General features: G+C 36.7%; 1 protein-coding gene across 3 annotated transcripts in view; it reads left to right on the top strand.

Moving 5' to 3' along the window:
* The window catches only part of KDM4C (lysine demethylase 4C), a 242,846-nt gene that overhangs the window by 56,134 nt on the left and 169,808 nt on the right, over positions 1–16,904 (top strand). The gene's annotated exons all lie outside the window — the stretch shown is intronic.

The following is a 16,904-nucleotide window of genomic DNA, read 5'->3' as shown; positions in this document are numbered from 1 at the left end:
TTCAGGTTCAAGTTTTTTCTTTAGTGTAACTTTTCTCATCTGTAATGCTATAATGTGTCTCGTAGTATGAGATATTGAGGACCTGTGAATTTAGAGTAGGTATTTTTAGGTTTTGGAGTAAGGTGTGTTTCACTGAAGATATTTTAGACTGAAATACTTTTATGTGACATATGTTTGTTTACTATTTTAAATATACAACATGTAAGTAAATACACAAGATCAAGAAAGTATTTGTTCAGCAGAAATTTGTTACTATTTTTCCACATTCTTCAATTTTTCTCAGAATAGTAGGAGGTGCCAACAGTAGGATTTTTATTTTTATTTTAATGGAACTGTGCAAGAAGATAAGAACTAATTGAAAGGTGGTTAAATAATTTTCCATAATATTTGTATTTGTTTATGCCATGGAAGTAGGATAAACAAGTCACACAGAGAAAAGCTTTTAACTGATTATCTGTTCTGATGACACTTTGAAGGTACACACAGGTTATGGAGTTAATGCAAATTGGTGTTTTTTTTCTTGATTAGGGTGTTTTCTCTAGGAAAACATGAGGATAGCTATGATTAGTTTTATTAATACCTTAAGAAACTTACTGAAAGAATTAATCAAATAGGTAAGAAGTCTGTGTGCCCAAAGTATACTGACTTTCATTAGGTTTTATTTGCAACTAGCTCTGTAATTCAAAAGGAAAAAAGTCTCACCACGTAACTTTGCATTTCCATTTATGATTATTCAGGGTACTGTTGTTTGTTTGACTTAGCTTTCCTTTCTGTATGTGGTATATACAACAATCTTAATTGGAAAAAAATAAAGAAATAGATCTCTTAGTTCCCCTGTACAGAAATTGTCTGCATGAGCAAAATGCAGCAATATCTAGGTTTGGTTAATGTATTCTCCTCAGACAATATTGTATAGTGATGACTGATAATTTGAATTCCTACAGGAAAACTTTTATTTTTACAGAACAGTTTCTAATTGCTTGGCACTGGATTTCTGCCTTAAGAAAAAAAAATAATCTGAAGTGCAGTCAATATTTATTCTTCATTAATTTCAGGGAAAAAAAAATCAGACAAACATTTCCATTAAGGTTGTAGTGTAAATATTTAGGCCGTGTGATGATACTGCTTTTCTTCATGAAATGAGATGGTGTTAAAGATTGGATAACATCTGCGAACCCAGAGATCATTTAAACTCTCAATACTGGAAACTTTAGTTAAGCAGAGACTATGGAAGCAAAATTCAAAAATTATTTTCTGTCTTTCAAAATGCTAAACTTGTAATCTCAGTTTCACTATGTACCCTATCTACCTGTAGCAGCTGAACCCTAGGACCTGAGAAGTACTCTCCATCTTGTTTTCTAGAGTTTGTGTAAGACTTTGTTCCAGGCTGATGTAAGAACAGTAATACCAGGTGGCACCTCCAGTGTGCTCTTCTAACAGCTCAATGCTGCTTTGAGCTGTGATCTCATTCTCTCATTTTGGAGAGAATGCAGTTGGATAGAATTAAAGAGAAGGAGAAAGTAGATTAAAAAAAAAATAATACAACAACCCAAACCAAACCCAGAAACAACAAACAAAAAAGCAGACAGGTTGGAACGACAGGTTGGAAGGGACCTTGAGGATCACCTGGTCCAACCCTTCTAGTACTATAGTTTATATGAGATGTCTTAGAACCATCCTGTTGAGCTGAGACTTAAAACTTTGCAAAGCGAGGGAATCTACCACTTCCCCTGGGAGGCTGTTCCAGTCTGACTGTCCTCATAATGAAAAGTTTGCCTCTTGTGTTCAATTGGAATCTCCCCAGGAGCAACTTGTGCCCATTACCCCTTGTCTTATCCATGTGACTCTTTGTAAATAGGGAGTCTTCATATTCTTTGTAGCCCCCCTTTAAGTACTGGAACATTGTAATAAGGTCTCCCCTTCTCTTCTCAATGCTGAATAAACCCAGTTTTCTCAGCTTCTTATATGGCAGGTGCTTCGATCCTCTGCTGTCCTTGTGGCACTTTTCTGGACCCTCTCCAGACTGTGTCCATAATGGAGAAAAAACAAATAGTCTAAATATCCCCAGCTCTAGGGGAGAAACAGTGTGTTTTTTTCTCTTTTTACACTGGCAAGAACACACAGAAGGAGAAAAACGATATACTGGTGAAAGCAACAAAGCAATCATGTTCTCTTGAAGATTGGTGTGGTGCTGATGTATGTTGGTGAAGTGTTGATATTTGGTATAGGTTGGACTTAGAAAATCAAAGGTAGGTAGTGCTTAGCTCACGAGTACTTTAGTTGTTTGCTACGTTCTTTGAGGATGATAGGCACTCTAAGCTTTAGATATCCTGTAACTTTTATTTGTTGAATGAGGCTACTTTTTTTTTTAATGAAATGGTACAAAATAGAGGCAGATAGGATATTTTTTCAGGCTTCTGTAAATTTTCTTCATGGTACTACTGTCATGGGTTAGCCCCAGCTGGTAGGTAGGAGGTTTGGGCCTCCACTTGCTCACCTCTGCTGTGGGACAGGAAGGAGAAAATCCACCAAAAGACTTGTTAACCAAGAAAAGGAAGCTTTCATTCCTCAGTTACAGTGACAGGCAAAAACCAGACAGGTTCAACTTGTCAAGAAAAATAATTTAGTCTGCAAGGAGAAAGAGAAAATATGGCCAGATAATACCTTACCCCCAACCACACCCGTCCCTTCTCCCTGTCCTGGATCCCTTCCCTACTGCCTCCCCCTCAGGGCACAGGGGAGGGGCAGGGGGGGTTTAGAGTCAGTTCCCCACACGGTGTTTCTGCCGCTCCTTCCTCCTCAGGGTGAGTTCTCCTCACACTCTCCCTCTGCTCCAACTCGGGGTCCCTCTCACGGGAGAGTCCTTCAGGAACCCCTCTGACATGAGTCCCTCCCACAGGTGCAGTCCCTCAGGCACAGACTGCTCCAGCCTGGGCTGCACACAGGGTCACGGCTGCTTCAGGAGCAGTCACCTCCTCTGGCACGGGGTCCTCCATTGCCACCTGCCCCTTTCCATGATCCTGCACAGGCTGCTGCTTCACATCTGCCCACCTGTGACACTTCAGGGGCTACAAATCCACATTTGCCCCGCCACGGTTCTCCAAGGAATGTTTCACTGTGCTTCCTCAGGGACTGCTCCCCTGTGTTCCTCCATGGGCTGCAGGGTACAGCTGACATCTCACCATGGGCTGCAGGGAAATCTCTGCTCAGCACCTTTCCCCCCACTTCATCAGTGACATTGGTGTGTTTTCTCTCGCATTGTTCTCTCACTTAATCCTCTGCTCTGCAGGTCCTTTTCCTATGTTTTTACTCGCAGAGGTGCATCCAGCTTCCCAGATCTGCTCAGCCATTGCGCACAGGTGGGGCAGGGTTTGGAACCAGGGGAGCTTCCAGCAGCTTCTCACAGGAGACACTCCTGTGACCCCCCCACTTCAAAAACACCACTGTACTATCTAAAGACAACTGCCTTTATTTGAGTAGACTAGAAATATGGAGCTTCCTGAAGTGCATTTTGTTACTCTAGGTAAAGCAGGTGAACCAGGGACACCAGAGAACCAGTTTGTGTGTTTTTGTAGGTATCTGCTTTGATTTGTGCTTGAATGGTGAACAACAGCTGATACGCAGGTGTTACAAATGGTGAACAGAAATATTTATGAATATTTTTTTATGTCTAATAAAATAAAAAACTTTTGGAGGCAACTGAATAAAACACTAGTCTGAGAAAATTGTATTCCTGATATTTATTGGCTTCAGTGTGGAGCAACCTCTGTCCCCACCCCCAAATCTGTGAAGCATCTATATTTTTTAATTTCATATTTCTGTCTGTTGTAATTTTCATTTCTAATCAATGCCAGTGTTGCCCTCATACAAGGATTACAGTGCAAGATCTCTTACAGATGCCAGAACAGGAGTTCTCAGTCATGGTTTTTGTCTGTCCAAATTGTAGGTCTGGTGGATAAGATCAATGACTTCATGCAATACAGTGCAATACTGAGAACTGCAAGCAGATGAACAAGACCCTGTGCTTTTGGCTTTTGTAATCAGGCTTTTTTGTTTTCTTTCTTTCTTGGAATTCCTTTTTTTTTTTTTTTCTCCCTTGCTCTGCTGTTTTGTAAATGTCAAGACTTAGGTGTTGGGAAAACGATTCTTCACTACAGAAAATTTTCCTCTTTTGTTTATCTTTTGACCTTGTATTGAGCTTCTGCATTCCTTAGTCCCGCTTAAGACTGAGAGGAGAAAGATGCTCAGAGAACAGAGAATTGGGTGGAGGTTCTGTGTCCAGGAGATTGGTGACTTGAGCAGGTTTAGTCAGGGCTCATGAATTCTTTATGTAGTGGTGATTAATTTAGTTTCTTTCCTTTTCCTCCTGTGAGTATTTAAGACCCCACCTTTCCCTACCTGTTTCTTTTCCAAATTCTCTTTGTTGCAGTCTCTCACAACTCTCTCTCACCCCTTGCCCAAACGGATACTCATACTTCTGAAAGCTCTGGAGAAAGCACTGGTATTTCTGAGTACTGCTTTTGTGGCTCAGGGTGTCTGTTTTGTGGTACCACTTGGAGCCCATCACTTGGCATAAATTTATGCAAATTTAACTGCCTTCTATCAGGGATAGAGTCACACTAGGTGATTTTACTTGTCATTATAATGATTCTTTTGTATTGCAGCTTCTTTTAACACGTGATTTGTTTTCAAATGTTGTAGCTGAAAAGCTTTTTGCAGTTTAGTTGATATGTAGAACCTGAGGAGAGTATCTACCAACCTTTCCTACTTGAAATGAAATACTTAAGTATTATTGCTCTCTTTCATAAAATTAAACCAGTAATTACTCATGCATTCTTCAGTGGTAGCTGCTTAGCAACCTGTTTTCTGTGGATAGGTTAGATCAAAGTGCTGGCCTGCAGGTTGTATTTTTCCCTTTGGTGGGATGAAGTGCAGTTGTTTTGATGTTAGGTTTGATGGATTTGTTTGCCACTGCATTCATTAGCTTCACATCAAAAAACTGACAGGCTGTTAAATGAAACTTTGGCTTAGATTTTCAGCTTGGCTGTTTTGAGACCTTTGTGAAGATATTTTGTTTTTGTGCTGCAGCAGCCTCAAGCAGTTATGACTGTTTCAAAGGGAAGAAAAGTTATTTAGTATCCTGATTTATTTGAGTAAAAGAGAGTCATTGTCTTGAGGATAGCCATGTCCATCTTAAGCTTTCCAAACAATGTATTTATTAAGAAATGTATAGTGAGAGACTATATATAACTTAAAAAATTTTGTCAGAGAAAAAAATCATACTTAAGCACACAAAACAACATTTTTAATCTCTTATAGTTTATTGAGGTTTTTTCCAATAAGGATTATGTTTACATTGCTTTTTTACAATAAAATATTAGTTTTGGTTAAAAAAAAAAATTCTCATTGTATTATTGTTCTTACATTTTTAACAGGTAATTTTTTTAAAAGCCTAAGCTTAGGAAGTATCTTGCTACTCCTACATCAGTGTTTTTATATTGAATAGCTGACAGCAATGTGTATAAGCTCATGAGAGATTCTTCTGTGACCTTGTTTTATTTGCTTGAATTAGATACTGCTTTCGAGGAACCTTTTTTTAAACACGGTGTGTTGATCTATTTGATACCTTCTGCTATGATGTTAGCATCATTCAAGATGTATGAATTAATGTTTTTACTTGCTAGAAGTCGTAATTAGCCACTTTATATTGTTGACTTAACTGCTAATGAAATCTTATAAGGATTCAGGAACCAGAAATGCTTTCTACTTCTGGTGCTGATGTTAGTACATCACTTCAGAGCAAATCCTGTGCATTCTGCAGTTTGACATTTCACTTTATAATCTTAGAACATTCCCTGACAATCATAAAGCTGAGACTGGCACTATTTTTTTTTTTTTTCATTTCTTTTATCTTGAGCTCTTCCTTATTTTTATTTTTGCCCATCCTACTGCTGTCCTTCTGCAGAATTTGATTCTTACATCACAAACTCAGCATTTCCTGATAACAACAGTTATTAAAATTTCTCACTCTAAAATTTGTTACTGTACGACTCACAGTGGACAGTAACATGCTAGTACTGTGACACCTTAAATTTAGAACTGTAATAATTTTAGGGCTAGAAAGCAATAGTAATAATTGCAGTATTTTTACCTGTAAATGCAAAAGATATTTATCTTCTATCATTTTCTGTACGTTTAAATTTTGGTAGAGCAACTGGTTGCAAGTTTGTAATCTGCAGTATTCTATGAAAGTGGTTTTATGTTTTAACAGTCTGTCCTGTGCTACGTGGAAATACTGTTGTTACCTGTGTGTAGTGTTTTGTGTGGTTTTGAAGTTCAGAGTGGATTCTCATGAATCTTTTCCACCTAAATGTAGCCTATCCTTTTTTTTTGGGTTTGTTTTTTTTTTTTTTTTTTTGTGTGTGAGATGCTACACTATGTGTGACAAAACATTAAATAAAAATCTAACCAACACTACTGTAACATTTTATTTTTTTAAATTCCATTTTTAATAAGTAAGGAGAGGAGAACTTCTTAAAACAGGATTTTAAATGTTGGAGTCTAACCTGGAAATTGTGAGTGAGTAGAGCTGGTAGAATATAATTTTCTTTTGATTTTTTTTTTTTTTCTAAGTGATGTTGTAGAAGTTCCGTTTATCAAAATGATAAATGTACTGAGTTAGCATATTTGGTGGATGTGTAGAAGGTTTTGTTTTATAGCAGCTTTCTCCAAACAAGGTGCTATTTTTTCATAGAAAAAGTCAATAATCTACAATAAACTTGCCTTTTCAGAATATCATTTATATGAAATTTTTAGTAAATCAATAAAGTTTGTCTTTACTTACTTTTCATCAGAATGCAGACTATAACTATCCTTGATTTACTGAGTAAAAACTTTCATCACTAGGCACATTTCTGTCTATATATTAATGTCAAAAAAAGAGATTACTTCCATTCTAAGTTTTTCAAGAGATAAGAATTTGAACTAAGAAGTTAGTTGCAGAAATTTTGAGATTTGCAAAGTAGACTCTGTGGGCTTCAATTAGGTGTTCAAACACAGGTGTCCAGCATTGTTTGTGATAGCTTAAGATCCTTTGCCTTACTCTGTGTAGCTGGAAGAGTACCCATCTCCATGAAGCAAGTCTAGTATTAAGAGCTCAGGCAAAAGAAAACCACCAGAAAGTGGTTTGGGTGTCAGTGCATGCCCAGGCAATTGAAATGAGCCATTTGTCATTATTATGTTCACTTACTTACAGCATTTGCATAAGTAAAACTCATTCTGAAAACGAACTGCACTCTCCTGCTCTGAGAGGAAGAGACTTTTGAAGCCTTGCTAGAGTAAATACGTGTTTTGACACCAGAATGTGTCCTATATAGACAAAAAAAATTACTGAAGTGTTGCAGTTTAGTTCCCTCAAAAGATGTAGCCCTCAACCTTTCTTATAAGCCAGGCCCTCAGGCCAACTAAACACTAGTACTATTGTTGTTGATAAAATATTACTTTGCAACCATTGTGACCCATCAGAGAGTTCATGCCTTCACAGCTGTAGCAGGGAATTTCAGTTTTAGGCATTGCTGATAGTTTTTCTGTTCATGATCTCTAAATCCCAAACATTAGGTATAAGCAATTTAAGACACCTTTTAAAAGAGAGTGTAGAACACCAGTGTCTATTTTTAGAAAATTATTATATAATTTGTTTTTCCTCTCTGCTTACTGAGTGATCCAAGAGTCAGCCTTAATCAGTAAATCAGAATATAGAGGTGATGTTCCCTCTAACCTAAAGGCGTTCAGTAAAGTACCTTTACTTTTAAAAATTGCAATGTTAACAACAGAAAAGGTGGATGGTTTGTTTGTCGGATTTACTGCATGGAGAGCGATGTAGATTTCTCTTAATCTGCTTTGTTGCTACACTCCAACATGTGATAGAATTAGTATTTTGTTTTGTAAAATACTGTGTGTCATAATGTCTAATTTATAATAATGCAAAATTTTATTGACTGTGTTGTTTATAACATGGTTACACAACAGTTTGAATTGGAAAATCTTTAAAACCAAAGAGAATATGTTTAATCTGAACGCCTTTAATTAATTTTTAATTAATTTAAATAATGTAATTTGTATTGATTATGCTACTGCAGTTCACTTGGACTTTTATTTTTAATTAATGTTCAGTAATTTTGATTTAAGTTCCAGAGCTATTCATAAAATGACTGTGAAGAAAATTTGTGTTAATTACATTAACACTTACATACACTTATTAACCATTATCAGGCCATAGTTGTTTGGTTTTTTTTTTTTTTGTTTTTTTTTTTTTTTGTCTTTGTGAAGGTGTGTTTTACATAGTAATATTCTTACAAGAACAACAATGTAATTTTATTTGGATTCTTTTCTTTTTCTTGAGCAAATTCAGGCTTATATAGTCCTAAAATAGTATAGGTGTTTCCTTCTTTCTACTTCAAAGTCTGCCAGCAATACCTTCTGAAGCTGCTGGGATGATTACTGAAGTATAGCATAATCCTTTTATTTCCTTTTGCACCTTGTAACTTGTTCTGTGCCTATTAGCTGGTGTCTGTGCAGCTTTGAAACAGTCTCAAGCTTGCATCACTGCTTAATAATACTCTGGCAAGAAAGTTACCAGCTGATAGTACTGCCTGTGTTGAAAATAATCCAGAACGAAAGACTTCCTGTATTAACTGATACCAGGAATGCTGTGCTAAGGCTTATTTTTATTGCTTGATTTTTTTTTTGGTCATCCTTCTTGTTGGTATTATTAGCAACTAGAAGAGAGAGTTTGAGATTATTTTGAGCCATGCATGACAGGTGATATACATGCATTTGTATGTGTGCAGTGATAAACATGATTTATTTCTGCATCTGTTCATGAGGAGGTGTCATGTAAAAAGAAGGTTGGGAAAGCTGTAGTGTAGAGAAGCTGAGCAAAAAGTAGGGCTGTAGTGGCAAGTGCTTGGGAAATGCTGATATATTGACACTGGGCTGGAAAGCTGAAGATTATGAGTGGAGTTCACGGAAGTCTTAGCAAAGACTTGTGCAAGACAGGTATGTTTCAAAGTGGTAGTCTCAAACACCAGGCTTTGAACTTTGGTTAACAGTTTACCTAAATTCAGTCAGAAATAATAAACTATTTTTGACACACTAAGTAAAATTCTCCTAGAGATAATTACTTCTGTCATACCAGAAAAATGCTGAGCTAATCACATCTTAGTGTTATAGCTGGAATCAAAATTATACGTTGTGCAGACAAACTAGACAGATGTCTGTGGCAGTTTGTGTCCTGAGTGGAATGTGCTTTCTGGGTTCTTTCATGTCTGGTTATTGTATCTCCTCTGAATTTGTTTGTGGCTGGATGATTGATAGCTTTTATTGTTCTTCATGGTAAAATCATAGCAACAAGCTTTTGTATTGGCCCATCAGTTCTTTCTGCCATTGTGGTGGGTCTTGTCTGGATGTGTAGGTTGGAAAGCTGGTTGGCAGTAAAAGGCCTGGTGGTCTTCTATGGTGGAGCAACCGTATCAGTGGACAAAGGAGGAGCTATGGATGTCATCTGTGTGGACTTCTGTAAGGCCTGTGATGTGTTCCCCCACATCTTTTGCATTAAACTGTAGGGACATGAATTTCATGTGTGGACTGCATGGTAGATAATGAATTGGTTGGATGGTCCCATCCAGAGGGTATGGTCAAAAGCTCTATGTCCAGGTAGAGATCAGTGCAAGAAGAACATGGACATGTTGGAGCAAGTCCAGATAAGGGCCACAAAGATGATCAGAAGGCTAGAGCACTGGGACGGGCTCTTTTTTTTTTTCTTTTTTAGCAGGGCCTGTAGAGTTAGAACAAGGGGTAGGGTTTTATACTGAAAGAAGGTAGATTAACATGAGAAAGAAGTTTTAAAAGAAATTCTTTACTGTGACGGTGGTGAGATGCTGGAACAGGTTGCCAAGAGAGATGGTAAAAACCCCATCCTGTAATTCAAGATCAGGTTGGATGGGGCTTTGATCACCTTGATACAGTTGAGGGTGTCCCTGCTTATTGCTGCGTGGCTTGACTAGATGACCTTTAAAGGCCCCTTCCCACATAAACCATTCTGTGATTCTGTGATGAAAGAATATTCCTTTCCAGTTTCTTCCGTGTATATGTGGGCACAAATTTTGGGTTTGCTTATCCTGTGATGCTGTGGTTATAATTTTTTTTCAAGCTCATGTATGATTAAGTATTTCCAAAGTAATTAACAGTAACATTGTGTAATAGCATTGTGAACCTGCATACTTGCTTTTTGGCTTGGATTATTTGTCCCTTACTTCCTGAGGATAACACACAGTGGGTCTCCCTGTAAAAGTGTTAATTGCTATTTGTACATATTTGTTTTTCTCAACTGTCCTACTAAACAGTAGAAGAAATCAAGTACAACAGGCACTCTAGATACTCTAGATGTACTAGATGTACTGTAGATGTACTCTAGATGTACTGTAGACAATGTGTAAGTATTAATAAAGCTACTTTACTGAAAAATAATTAATTAGGATCCTTTGCATGAATGGTCTGCAGATGTTAATATTAAAAATATAACTAGTAATGCAAGTTTATTGCTTTGTTTTATTTTATCTCAATGTAATTTATAAATTAATTAGTCATGTTTAAACTATTTTCACTTGCTTTGTTTTTTCATGCCTTCAGTTGCAAAGTCCTGAAAATACATAAATATTTGATTGAAAACCTGAAGTAATTAGATTATCATCTTTGACTATCCCGGTGTTGCGAATCTTCAGAAATAAGATGCAAATAATTTTTCTTCTTATTGATAGGACTTTTGAAAACAAGTTAGAATTGATGTAGTTGTTTTATTCAAAACTAGTTGTAAATCAGAATGCTGCCACCTAGCCAATTAAGACTTTTCTTTAAATGCTTTTAAATTTTTACCCTGTTTTAATTTCATCCTTAAGATCAATTGTGCACACTTTTTTGCATTGATGCTATTTCACTGATACTGTAGCTGAGTAAGACAGGTGTGTGGAGGTCTAGCAGATAGATTGTGTTTGCTTCAGTGCATCCAGAAAAGGAAGGCTCTGAGCTAGGCAAAGGGGATTCATGTCACATTCGTTATCTTAGTCCTTTGATAACTGTTGTGACCAGAGAGATAAATGCAAATCTCTTGCTGTCTTTTCCATCATTGTTTGTCCATGTCTAAAATAATTCCTTGTGATAAACTCTCTTCTATACATGGTCTGAAAGACTGATAAATAGCTTGTCAGAAGAAAAAATATAAAGTTAGGTGGCACATGGAAGTATTGTTTCTTCAGGGCTTCTCTACTGTGTAAAGCTTGCAGGAAGGAATATACCTGTACAAAGTGCAGTTTAATACATAGTTGAGCAGTTTCAGAACATTGTGGACAAGGAACCCCTGAGATGGTTCAGAATTTTTTAGGGATCCCGTCTGTTTTGCTGGTATGATGAACAAGGTCCAGTGTACTGCAGCTGTGTAGTACCTATTGAGATATGTAGAATAGCTGCTGAATGATTCCTCTACCTCAAAGGAAACATTTGTTGAATTCATAGATCTGTTACTTAAAATGTTGTTTGCTTTTCAATATAAATTAATTTTTTTTCAGTGGTAATGATCACTTAGGGATATCACTCATGTATGATCATGTATGATCACTCAAACAACAAAGGCACATAATACCTCAGGTACTTTTGCCAATAGTTGGCATCCTGGTAGAATTTGTGGTCATGGCTATTCTGTCACCACTCTTATAAATCCCTTACTTTCATTTAGACTGATTTGGAGGGGAAACTTTGTCATGAATTGAACTGTAGCTCAATGTTTTCAGGACAAAAAATATTTTTCATTTTGTTGTTTGCTCTCCATTAGTCTCGTACTGACTCTTTATTTGCATTCCTGATAGCCCAGAAATTAAACTGGTTTAGTTATACGTGACCTTCACTGTAACTGTGAAGCCGACTTTTGGTGTCATTTAGTTGCCAAAACAACTACATAGCAGCACTTCTTTAATGTAATTTAAAAATGTGCACACAACATTTTAATATTAATGGTTGTACTGAACAGCAATCAGAAACTATGTTAGTCAATTTCTAAACATAATCTGCATTCCTTTTTCAATCCCCAAAATACATTTTTATTTTCTGTGTAGGGGAGCATTGGTAGACTGTGTTGCATCTCTGAGATCTTAAGGTTTTGTGCAGAGTTTATTCTCTGAATATTCAATCTCTTTGAGTATTTTTCTGTCAGGCTTAGGTTTTTAGCACTGTGAATGGGTCAGAAAAGATCAGTGACTTACAGGCCTTTCTTAATTTCTTGGGAAAGCATATAAAGCAAAATTCTGATTCCATGTTCAGGAAATAGTTTGTTTAAAATTTCATTACTATCATGTATTTCATTAGGGTTACCATCCCAAAAGCAAACTTCAAAGTAGTTGATTTGCAATACTGAAGACAAGTGAGATGATGATTCTGATAAGTCACAGGTGAAATTTTCACAACCTGACCAACAGCCTTCATGCAGGTTCAAAGGTGGGAGAAGTTTAGTGGACATTTGCTTCATTTGATCTTAGAGGATTATTAGTTTATCCTAACATTTTTTGATTTCTTGTGTATTTCCTCTCATGGGCTTTAAAACAAAGATTCTTTCCTTTGCACCTTGCTTGGACTAGGAGTACTTTTACACTCACCTGAATTCTCTGATCGTCATTTCCACTGAAGAGAATAATCTATTTTTTTAAGACTTCTGCTCCAAAAATCACCATTCTCCCTCCTGAAGAGTCTCCAGGGAGACCTTGTAGTAGACATGGTATGTTTTTATATTAAGGCATTATACACCATCTGTATGTGAGTGTTACGGTCCGAGGTAACATTAAAATTTATTTTTGTTTTGGATACGCGAAACAAAGTCCAACCATGGAAAGGGTCGGGTGCATGCAGATTTTATTTGACAATTGACACAGGCAAAAATATAGAGCCTGGCAAAAGAGGTAGAGAGGAGAAGATATAAGAAAGAGAAAGAAAAAGTGGCAAGAAAGTGGTAAGAAAGAATGAAAGAGAAAAGCGGAGAAATAAAGGGTAAGAAAGTGGGAAGAATGAGAGAGAGAGAGAGTCACCACCAGGGGTGCATTTGTCCAGCGAGGTTCTTCAGGGTGCACTGATCCTGGACAGGGTTCGGTGCAGAAATGGCAGTGGGTCAAGAGATGACACCAGCCAGAGCATGGACAGCCATACATACCCTGAGCTCCTTTTGTTCTGAAGGGGCAGCTGTTAGTCAGCCAGGGTTGTTAGAAGACAGACTGCCTGGAGGGGAGCAGAAGGGTGTAGTCCCCCACCCAGTCATCAGTTCTGATCTTTTTCCAGGTGCCATTCCTCCTCTCTTCCAGCCACTTTAGCCAGGTACATTATCGTGCCTCCAGGCATTGAAGGTTGGCCTTCAGGAAAGGGGAGTAATCTCCACCCAGTCATCAGTTCTTATCTTCTTCCTGGTGCCATCCTTACTCTGTTCCAGCCCCCTTAGCCAGGTACTTCACAAGTACAATCAAGGTGGCCCAGTTGTGCCTGGAGGGATGTCCCAGCATTGAAGGCTGGCGCTCAGAAAAGGGGACGAGTCTCCACCCGGTAGGTCTCATCACATCCCGAGTGTCACCCCCTGCTCAGCTCTGGCCAGCCAGCTCCTCCACCCTAGCCAGGGCTATTCGTTTTAAAATTGCTCCTTTGAGACAATTGCAAATTAGTGAGGTCAGGCTCACACAGTGAGAAAGACAAAAATTACAGAAAATCACAAGTTAAATAGTGTTCTCTTTTCTGTAATCTTAAAAGTGAGTTTTAGTGAAGGTGGCTTTTAAAACAACGAATGAAAAACTGATACTAAGATAAGCACAACTCCCTTTCACTTAGAATACATCATAGGCTTTATTGCTTTTTATTTGTCCATTTTACCTCAGGCCTGAACTTTTTTGTGGTCTAATTAAAAAAAGCATTATGGAAACATCCTATTGAAAAAATGTAAGAAAATTACTTGTGGGCTGGAACAAGATACTGCTTTGATGTTATTTTTAGTTTAAGAAGAGTGTAAGCAAATCAGAGGCTGTTATAGATTAGAGCTTTCTTACTTGGTATGAGATGAATTTACCTAGTGTCATCTAGTTAACACTTCATTGAACTACAGTTAAGGTAAAGCATTTGTGCAATAGCATCTAAAGGACCAAGAAGTTAAAGGTTAGAAAAGAATTTGGGCTGTTTAGGCTGTATTTGGTTTATTTGATCCTTTTGAAGTATGTTCAACTGGATCTGCTGAACTGGTTGTACTGAAGATACTAGTGGAGACAAGGGCAAAGCTGAGCCTTTTGTAAACTTTTCCAATACAAGGTGATGAATTAAGTGGCTCATGTAGTTCTCTCTGGCTCCAGCAGGCCTTAGTAACACATTAGCATTACCGTGGATAAGCTGTAATGTTTTGAAAATAATTCTAAAAAAGCAGCAAGAATTGCTTCTGGCTAACAGTTAAAATACTAATGTAAAGCCAGTGTTTTACCAAGATCTGAAAGCTATGTAAGAGCATACTGTTTGATTTGTAATATGAGTAAATATATTTTAATGATGAAACAATCTATACAAGCTGGGTGTAAGGTTCATTCCTAAACTCTTAAATGAGAGTCTCTCATACTCTTTTTAGAAATTTCCTTAGAACATCAGTGTCAGTGTTGATGTTCTAAGAGAAGTTGTTTTGCTCATTGCTAAGATACACATCTAAAGGCAAAAATGTTGCTAATACTATGCAACTTGATTGGACAAACAGTTTCATGTGACAAGTGATTTAAAGATGTAGGATGATGTAGGTAAATTTATCTTTGAGTACAATAAAATTAGCAAAGTTTATTATCCATCTCTTGGAGCAGAAAAAAAAATACAGTTGCATGTTTCTTCCTTTTCAGGTTTCTTTTATATTACTGTGTTTGCTGGCAATTCATTGAAAAGTAGAAAGTACATTTGGGGCCTGTTGGAATTATATCAGAGGAAACCAAACATTTAAACTTCTTTTTTTTGTTGGAACATGAGCTCTAGTTTTATGTCCAATTTTAGCTGTTCAACAGCAGAGGGCAATGTAACTTCGTACATTTCCTTGAAAGGATTTAATTTGTTGATCTTTTTATTTCTAGTATTAACTAAAAGAACACCTATTCGTAAATAATGAGAAAATATTTGAACTCATGATGAAAAAGCAATGAGCTGTGGTATTAGCATTCCTTCTAAACTTTTAAAGACTGTATAAACTTTCTAGTATTTGCACAGAATGTCTGAGTTCATAAATGGGTAGAAAATGTCCAGACTTTAAGGACATGACAAAACAAACTATTACTTTTTTACTGGATTAGCTGAGGCACCTTTTCATTGTTGTATTTTATTTTTTTTTTCCTCAACTTTTGTTTTTTTTCCCCTGGGACAGACTTGCAAAGTTTGGGAGGTTTTCTCTAATTTCTTTTTACGTCTCTTTTGGCTTTATTGTGGGATCTAATCCTGTATGAAGATCTTGTATTACTTTACAGACTACATGCTTTGTAAATTAAGTGTAGTGAGAAGCTATGCTACGATGATTAGAAAAAATAAATTCAGTTCTTTGTTATGACTTATTCATTCATATGTTGTGAGAATAAGAGTTCCATTTGGGGTGGTAAAATTAGCCATTACAGTCCTTAGTGTGTGTACCATAACCTTTAGGGTACAACATGCTAATACCAATTTGTTATAATAGTTCTGTATTTTTATGTTGCCATTTAATTTTTCATTTACTTCTTCTTCAAAAACATATCAGGAATCCTAATATGGATATTCATGTGTGGCACATTTTTCTGGGAAAATACACACTCCTATTACTGATGCTCTTGAGGCATATTCAGAAAGACTTCAGACATACGGTTCCTTGTTTTTCATCTTCTCCTTTGGGCATCACAAATTCAAAGAGTCTATTTTACTGTCAGAGCATAAGTACGATTCCTGCTAACAGCCTGGGACAGGCAGCATTTACCAGTGTTAAAACATGAGGGTAGGATTAAAAGATTTTGAGTTCTAGCTCCAGCTCTGCCCTTGGCTGAATGACCTTAGGCAGTTGCATCTGTCTTTTTACTTTTGTTTCAAATGCATTGGCTAATGCTGGTCTTCCTCTATTACTCAGAATTGTTTTGAAGATTAATGTGCCACTGTTTAAGCTGAAATATTTAAAATGCAAATAACAATGGTACTCCCTTTAAGTACCATTACAGATAAGAATGGCAGAACAGATCATTTAAAATTTATGCATTTGGTATAATTTAGCTTTTGCATTAGTTTTTTTGACCAGGTATTTGTGCTCATGTATTGTGTTCTAATTGCAGCTCTCTACCCTAATTGTAGGATTTGATTAAATAATTCAGTTTTTCATACTATCACTCTTCTGTAAAATAGGAACAATTTCAAATCAAATTCAGCAGGTATTAAAATCTTAGTCTGGGAAACATAAATGCAAGTAATAATTATTATGGCTTTTAAATTTTTACTAAGAACCCTCAAACACCTCACTTCACTTGATTTTATTATCCATTGTAACAAGGTTAAGTGGGGAAAAAAAAGAAGCTAGCATAATAAATGGGATGATTTTCTGAGCTAAACCATTCTCGGTCTATATCCAGGTACATGTGTATGAACATTTATTGTGTCTTGGTAGAGAGATGGTGACTTCTTAAAATGTGGTAATTAGATATACTTTTTAATCGTCCTACCAAATCCCTGGGTATTTGACATTAAGCTGTGTTCTAGGACAAAGGGGAATGTTTTTTGGCTAATAATTTTAATGTTTAAAGTATTCCTGTTATTACAGTGCTCTTGAAAATCAAATATGTATGTTGCTGCTGTTT

The sequence above is a fragment of the Heliangelus exortis genome, chromosome Z (assembly GCF_036169615.1).
Source record: "Heliangelus exortis chromosome Z, bHelExo1.hap1, whole genome shotgun sequence".
In the NCBI taxonomy this organism is placed as follows: Eukaryota; Metazoa; Chordata; class Aves; order Apodiformes; family Trochilidae; genus Heliangelus; species Heliangelus exortis.
Note: the sequence above shows the minus strand (reverse complement) of the source record. Positions and strands in the feature narration are given on the sequence as shown.